General features: G+C 44.4%; 1 pseudogene; it reads right to left on the minus strand.

The window, feature by feature from the left end:
- Window positions 1-2,097: 2,097 nt before the first annotated feature.
- Window positions 2,098-3,162, minus strand: LOC147465087 (uncharacterized; annotated as a pseudogene).
- Window positions 3,163-8,680: the final 5,518 nt, after the last annotated feature.

An 8,680-nucleotide genomic window follows, 5' to 3' on the forward strand; every position in this document is an offset into this window, starting at 1 on the left:
GGATGACTTCTTGGATGGTGCCTTGTGGGTGTTGGAAAGGGGGAAATGGAAAAACCACCAGCACACTTGGTGAATGACTCTCTATAGCCCAGTGATTTCACATCATCCCGATCCCCTAGCAAACACACACCTAGACTCCCTATCTGCAAACAATTAGTGTCCAAGACCGATCTCGACCAACCCTGACTAGATATGATCCACAAGCAAGCATATCGACATGACTTTACTTTGTTTGACCGTTGAGAAGATCGTCCCTCTAAGATATGCATTCCCAAACCAATCAACCCACAACCCCTTGCCGAATCTCCGGCATACACAAATTCCTAGGTTAACGACAGACCACTAAAAAATGCATATACCCGACTTACCATAATACCCACATCCTTGGGAGAACCTCATTTGCACAAGAACCATTCAGATACTCGACACTTACAAACATGAGAGAAAAAGAGATAAAACACCATGCTTTCCACAAGAAAACACCCTCTCGCTTTTTGGCTCTGACAAGTCAACCGATGGCAACCACCTTGCTTTGTCCTGAGCGCCTCCATCTTCTCCTCTATTGCACTCTCACGAGCTGGCTGCCCCTCTTATATTTTTCAGTTTGTCTATTCGTATTTGATACGACCACCTTGAACAATGTCTAGAAGTGCGTTGATAACATGAAAGGTATGCCAAACATAGATGCTATCTGCCTCAAAAATTAAAATGTTGGGCAACCTGGTTAGCTCCAAGAGGTTTCAACAGAATTAGTCAGAGGTTTCAACAGTAGAGATCAAGATACCAAGACAGTCTGAACAAGAGAAGTGGTTTTCCATTCTGTATAGTATCGGGTTACAAGATTCCACTATTTACATGATTATGGCAATCTGCTACCTCGGGGGATCAAATTTATAAGAGTACCCCTCCATCTGTATGAAGTAATCAGTAATGTACCCAGAAATATCGTCTTTAGTGTCAAAGACTGGGTTTTTGCGAGTGTACGCTGCTGGATACCGATCCCTTATCCACCCGAGCAACCAAGGCAAAACAAAATCCAGCAAGTAAAACGGGTAATCGGTTCCTACTACCATGGGATCGTATGATCGGATTGCCATACAGTTTTCATAGTCATTTTAAAGAGACTTGTATCTACAATAATCTACAAGAATAGTGTTGCTGGCGTCCTACTTCGGGTGCCTTGCCCACAACGTCCGTAGCTTCTTCAGGAAAACGGGCTTATCGCCCATGTGTTTGGGCACAACCGGCACCTCCGACATACGGGCCCGCCATATTTCACAGTCCTCTTGGGAGAGAATATATGCTAATGCCAAAAAACGAGGTTAGAGGTATGCGTAACTTATGTCCTGCAACATTCAAAGCGGGCATGCTTTCCCTGCAAAATATTTTTGCCTTCTATGGTTGGGGAAGCATGCGTTCACCATGTGTAACAGTTTTTCCCTTCTACAGCAGGACCACAACACTAGGCTGGCTTTCTGTTTAAGCCGTAGGATGAACTGCTCCGCATCCGGCCTTACAAGACAAATTACATTCCCTCCGAGATGGACTACCTGTGGCGTTTGCTCCTTTGGTAGGCACTCAAGTTCCTCAAGGATTTCGCTGCAGCTGGTTAGTAGCACGCCATTAAGATCAAGCACAATCATCCGCCCGCGTCTAGCAGCCACATCAGGCTGCAACAATGTGCTTGCCGGTGTCTCGTCTAGCCACCAACTTACTACAGCACCAACAAACATAATGAGTGGGGACAAATACACATTGCAAACATCATATCTAAAATAGAAAACTGGTCCAAAAACTACCAAATTTGGTACTGTATTGCACAAGTGATAAGGACTATCTGAAATCGCAAGTTCAAGAAGTACCAAATTGGTACTGTAATAGTGGACAGACGTGCATCCAAGTTCAATAGTACCAAAAAGTACCAAATTTGGTACTGTAATGCACATATAGTGAGGACAATTGAAACAGTAATGTAACGAAAGGTAACATACCAACACAGAACTAGATAGAGAGAACAAATAAAGCTCAGGGCCAAAAAATCAAGTTGACTCAGTCACTAAAACGCACAAAGTGTGGAATACAATAGATTCTCACTGGCTACAGTTTGCACGCACGGGATAATTGATCACGGGCGCGATTGCGCTTCTTTCTCTGCAAACAAAAAAGTTCCTACAGGGTCACGGAATCAGGGGAATCACCTCTCCGCTTCAAAACAGCATCGGCAACAGTAGAGTCAACGCCCCCGTCGGTGCTGTCCACAATAGTATCGTTCGCAAGTACTTCTTCTTGCTCATCCTCGGATTCCCTCCGATCTTTGTTGCCTTCCGACCCCTCTTTGACCTCCCCTTCACTCCCCTTTGTGGTTTCCACCCCCTCCCCAACACCCCCCTTTGTGGGTTCTTCCTCTCCCTTCTTGGCTGTTGCTTCATCGAGCTTTGTGTTGGCAGCATCCTGGCTTTCCTCCGCATCCAGCTCCACAACAACAGGGACTTTACCTTCCTCCTTGTCCTTAGTCTTTTTACCATCTCTGGCCTCCTCCTCAATTTTACTTTCGCTATCACCTGTCTTTTTATCATCTCTGGCCTCCTCCTCACTTTTACTTTCGCTGTCACCTGTTGCCTCGCATCTTTGTCCCGTCACATTGTCTTTCCCTACAGAATTACCTTGCTTCAGATCATGGAGAACATATGATATCTCCCTTGTCACCTCATCCACGTCCCATATTCGACTTGCAGCTGACTTTGTGGCGTGCTGGTCAGCAACTGCAGCATCCTGCTCCTCTGCAAACACAAAGAAAGATAGCACATACTAACTTGTATGAAAACCTCACTAAGTTGCAAGTGCGCATATGTATTAAAAAATGCACACATACTTACTCTTGACAACTTGAAGCCCACTGGCCCAAGACTTTTCCAAATCAGAGATTACCATATTACAACCCGGCTTGACACATTGATCCCTGCTTTGTAACAGAGCACTGAAGCACAAGGGATGATATTGGTGTCGGCACTCTAGCATGAAGGTTCCGACTACATGTGCGCACTCCAAGGGCTCACCGCATGCAACACACATACCAAACACCGGGATCACATTTACCGAATCATTAACTTGGGGCCTAGGATATAGTAGGAACCTCTTCCCAAGCTTGATATCAGACAACATCTCCTTCACAAATAGGGTATCCTCTTGACCTTCCTTCCATTTTTTCTCCAGAGTGTCATACTCAGCCTGTTGACAACCAGCGGTCCCAATTAGTTTCAAAAACTACCAAGAAGTCATACCGAGACTAGTAATTCTAAGTACTGTACTACGAAACAGAACCTAAACTACCAAAACCACCAAAACTACCAAAAACTACCAAACTCGGGAATCATATAGTACCAAAAACATATAAATACCCTCAATGCAGAACTAAACTACCCAAACCTTATCAATACTACCAAAAGCCACTTTTTGCAGCACTTTCAAATAGTACCTAAAAGTACCAAAACTACCAAAATCAAACTACCAAAAGCCACTTTTTGAAGCACTTTCAAATAGTACCTAAAAGTACCAAAACTACCAAAACTACCAAAATCAAACTACCAAACAAGCTTTTTGCATCACTTTCAAATAGTACCTAAAAGTACCCAAAACTACCAAAACTACTAAAATCAAACTACCAAACAAGCTTTTTGCAGCACTTTCAAATAGTACCTAAAAGTACCCAAAACTACCAAAACTACCAAAATCAAACTACCAAACAAGCTTTTTGCAGCACTTTCAAATAGTATCTAAAAGTACCAAAACTACCAAAATTGAACTACCAAACCCACTTTTTGCAGCACTTTCAAATAGTACCTAAAAATACCAAATCAAACTACAAAAGCCACTTTTTGCAGCACTTTCAAATAGTACCTAAAAGTACCAAAAGTACCAAAACTCCCAAAATCAAACTTTCAAATAGTATCGAAACAACCAAAACTACCAAAGAAACACTTTTTGCAGCACTTTCAAAAACTACCAAAACTACCAAAATTACCAAAATCAAACTATCAATTACATTTTTGCAGCACTTTCAAATAGTACCTAAAAGTACCAAAACTACCAAAGCTATCAGAATAAAACTACCATAACACCTTTTGAAGCACTTTCAGAAAGTACCTTAAAGTACCAAAACTTCTTCATAGTACCAGAAATACCAAACCATAAGACAGAAGGAAACCATAAACTACCTAGAATAAAAACAGTTCTACCATGAGTACCTAATACTACCAATCCCACCAAACCAAGCATAAACAGTTCTATCAAAGGTACCTAACACTACCAATCCCACCAAGCCAAGCATAAACAGTTCTACCAAAGGTACCTAACACTACCAATCCAACCAAACCAAGCATCAACAGTTCTACCAAAAACTCCCAAAACTACCAGCACCTGTGCTCTAGAATCTCCTTGTCGAGCAATGACGTATCTTCACTGATTCGGTATCGACGTAGCATTCTTCGACTGGCAGCCAAATCAGCTTCTATCACATTGATTTTTGCGTCATCGCCAGTGTTGGCCTCTCTCAGTGTTTCCAGTTGGGTCTCATATTCCTTGATGTCGTCCATAATCTACTTGACAAGTTTATTGGAACCCTCTGCCCTCAAGAGTGTTTCCTTCTTCTGCTTCAGAGACATTGTCAGCTCTTTCAGCCTATCGGCTACCTCGACACATGTCCAAGGGACTCTCCCAACCATAGCTTCAAGGTCCGCAATATAATCAGGTGTCTTCTCCTCATGACGCTGTGGCGGGACTTTCTATGTAGGGGGCATACTACTGACTGGCGTAAGTCGGGGCTTCTTGGTATTTGACGGGTGGCCTCCTTGGGACGCACCGTTTGCCTTTCGCCAATTCTCAACCTTCTTTTCCAAGCCTCCTGGTCGGGAGGAACACATGTTGAGTACACTCTCACCAAACCTGGCCCATGCAACCCTATGGCCCGCAGGGTCCTTTGTGGCTGCATGACACTTCTCATATGCAAAACAGCGGGCAAATTTTGTAGTGATCTCCCCACATGATGGTGGGGCTTGGTACACCTTATGGAATAGGAACCTGCATTCATCCTGAAGCTGTGGCTGCACGTGATTTAAGTAAATCTATGTCCTTTTTTGGCTGGAATGCCTGAATACAGTGAGCCACTGGTCATCGGGGATATCATCTTCTGTAAGATCCTTTGGCAGCACCCACTCCATGCTCAAACCATACTCATCATGAAGCTCTTGTGCTGTATAGCAGAACTTTGTCAAGATAGGGTACTCCTCCATCTTGTTTTTTCCTGCGATGTGGAAACAACACGCAAGTAAAGACATGCCCTCATTATATGCCTCAATTCAGTTGTGCAAAACAAAACACATGGAATGAAATGAATGTATCTCATTCAGGTGACAATTGCAAAATTCAGTTGTGTACAAAGCCAAATTTGGTAGTGGTTAATATCAAATTTGGTACTGGTTAGTACCAAATTTGGTTATGCTGACATCTCTACTGAGCTTCAACTTTGTGCTATGCTCATTGTTGAAAGTACGCCCTTTCAACAACGTTTCCATAAAGATTCCATTAAAGATTCCTCAAAGATTCCACATGAAGATGGTGATGAAGTAATGAAGATGAAGATGGATGCTGCAACATGAAGATACGAGTTCATGGACGTCATTGAATATCTCGTTATTATTATTTTAAGCCATTACGGCCACTTTTGTAATGTTTACTGGAACCTCATATTTTAAATCGGCACTTGTATTTTGGCAGATGCTTGTATAATGAGTAAAGCCAACTCAGTTTCTTGTAATTAAGCTCTGTAGAAGCCTAGGGACAATTCAGGTCATTTGGCCGGACATTAGGTTTGAAGGCTTTGTATATAAGCTGAAACCTAAGGCTTTGTAAAGAACACATTACGTTATCTCAAATAATATACAGTCGTGGGTTTTGCAGCACACAGTAGTGAGCTTCACGCACACACACCATCGCGCACACTAATCACATTGCAGATATGAGAGTAGGAGCGTGCTAGCATCGAGGAGCTCTCCGCGTCGACGCAAGCAATGCAAGTCGAGGACCACATCGCGAGCCCGCCTGCTACGAGCTATATTTGGTCGTAAGTACCTCAAACGACATCCGATCTGAATGATTAAGTAGTCGTTAGAATCAGGGCGAGAAGCTCTTCGTGTTGATGTCTTTGTAGATCAGTTCCGGACACTTTGGAAATTGCTGTTTTGAGTCTATCGTGACAGCGATTAGAGGCCTTACAGTTATGGTTTTCAGGGTTTAGGTGTTTGGCCATATAGGATATGTCCTTGTGAGTCTTTCCCTCCGATTTCGAGTCATTCCGATATGATTTGAGACTGTTTCGAGCTTGTAGTGTTTCGTAGGATGCGTTGTCTGTTTCTTTGCTTTATGGTAGTGTTGTGGTAGGATTAGTGATTGTAGAGTGTTATTCGTTTCTAGCTCAAGGTTGACAACCCAGAGATTGCCTCCATGCCCTAGTCGGGTCAGCTACGTCCTCGGATTGACAGTTTGTTGGTCTGTGTTCTCGCTGTGCTCTCAGTGGGCTTTGCTTAAGAGAGTTTATAATAATGCTTTCCACAAGAAAACACCCTCTCTCTTTTTGGCTCTGACAAGTCAACCGATGGCAACCACCTTGCTTTGTCCTGAGCGTCTCCACCTTCTCCTCTATTGCACTCTCATGAGCTGGCTGTCCCTCTTCACTCCCCAATTGTCCTTCCTCTTGCAGACGACTCTCTTCATGCCATAGAGCCTCCCTGTTTGATGCAACACACGCTCCCCCGCTTCAATCTATAACTGCAGCACTTCCCGTTGGCAGCTGTCACACCTGTGGTCGGCCACCCCGTGGCTCTCCAAAACAGCACCACCTCGTGGCTTACCAAAAACTGGCCCTCTTGCACCTGGTCCATGCACCTCTGGTGCCCTTGGCGGCCTCTTGTCCGATGCACCACCCCATGGCCTCTTCAACCCTCCTCTCCTGTGCTCTCCTGAGTCCTGGTTGAGGGCCTAGGGCCCTTCATTTTCTCTTAACCACGGCCTAGCTTGGCTATAGCAGCGCCCTCCAATGGGCTCTCCTTGTCCTCTACACAAGGCCTCAGGCCCTAGCGGCCTCTCACCTGCTCACTATACCTGGCGGCTGCCAGCCCCGGCTCCCCATCACGCTGCCCTACAGTCCTCCCCAACTCTACCTTCCAGCCTTTCTCTTGAATGCCTCCTCTATCTAGACTTCTGTCGGCTCCCATCCAAAAGGGCAGCCCCTACTAGTGCCCCTTCTTTCTCTTCTCATCCCTTGATGGCGTCAACCACCTACCCTTCTCTTTGCATGCATGCCACCAGGTGGCTCCCCTTTCCTCGCCAACTGCAGTCGATTCCTCCTTCTGCATGCACTGCTCCACGAGCTGGCCCCTCCATGCACTCCCCAATTGTCCTTCTCTTCTCTGTAAACTCCTCGTCGACTACAGCGTGACAGAAAAGTTTTTTTTTTTTGTTTGCCTTTGAATAGCTTAAAGTCATGCTTTTTTAAAACCTCCCTTGGAACCGATCTCATGCCGCTTCGAAAGAACTCTTCAACCCCATCTCAAGCACACTTTGAATCTCAAGTTCAACTCTCTTAGGAAAAAAAGGCTTAGCTCCCTTTCGCAACACCGAGCTTGAGCAACCATTCTGCATACATCATGGCATCATTTGACAACGACAATCACTAACCTTTGACATCCTTAAGCTCCAGTTTCGCTAAGGTAAAAGTCATCATAAGCCTGTTGAATGTCACGTCCGACATACCCATCATGTAGCACAAGTTCCAGGCTGCACCACACAAATGCACCAACGTTCTCGTATCCATGTGCAAACTACCATGTACTTGCTACTGACACTTTCCATGGTTCGACACAGCTTGGATGTACTAGCGTATCGAACCACATATAGGGAAGCCACAGAGTTCACACCATTTCACTTGGTCTATGGTCAGGAGGCTTTACAACCAATTGAGCTCAACATTCCACAATGCGACTTCATGGCAAAGAAGCACAAGATGATCAAGAAGCATGGATGGGATCCACTTCTTACCTTAGCTGAGCTTGAGTGGAAAAGAGAAGCAACATACGAGTGCTACAAGAGGAAATCTACACAGGCGAAGTAGAAGCTTGACAAGAAACTAAAGGACAAAGGAATCAATGAAGGAGATCTTGTGCTAAGGTATGACAATCGACTTGATAATCGTTTTGATGCCAAATTTGAAACTAGATGGCAGGGGCCATACATAGTTAAGAAGGATTTCAATTCAAGTTACTATCAACTTATGGACTTGAATGGGAAAGAGCACTCTAGGAAGGTAAATGGTTATCGCTTGAAGCCCTATTTGAGTCGCCTTCTACCAAAGGATCTACCAAAGATCTGCCAAAGGGCAGCTATCTCATGTAAGTATTGTTTCATGAAGCATGAGTGTAACTCGAGCCAAGATTCGAAGGGGCCAAACAATGAATATCTCGTCGAGGACTCTGAAGCACTCTCTTTGGAAAAGATGCTCTATGATGGTACATGAATATACCATCATCCGGGGGGAGGGCTAATGATAGCCGTGTTTTGGCAATCAAAATTTCCATAGTGAGCTACCTCACCCTACCAAAATCACCCAAACATTGTGGCTATCCCTACC

The sequence above is a fragment of the Adiantum capillus-veneris genome, chromosome 1, assembly GCF_014529385.1.
Source record: "Adiantum capillus-veneris isolate H3 chromosome 1, ASM1452938v2, whole genome shotgun sequence".
Taxonomy (NCBI): domain Eukaryota; kingdom Viridiplantae; phylum Streptophyta; class Polypodiopsida; order Polypodiales; family Pteridaceae; genus Adiantum; species Adiantum capillus-veneris.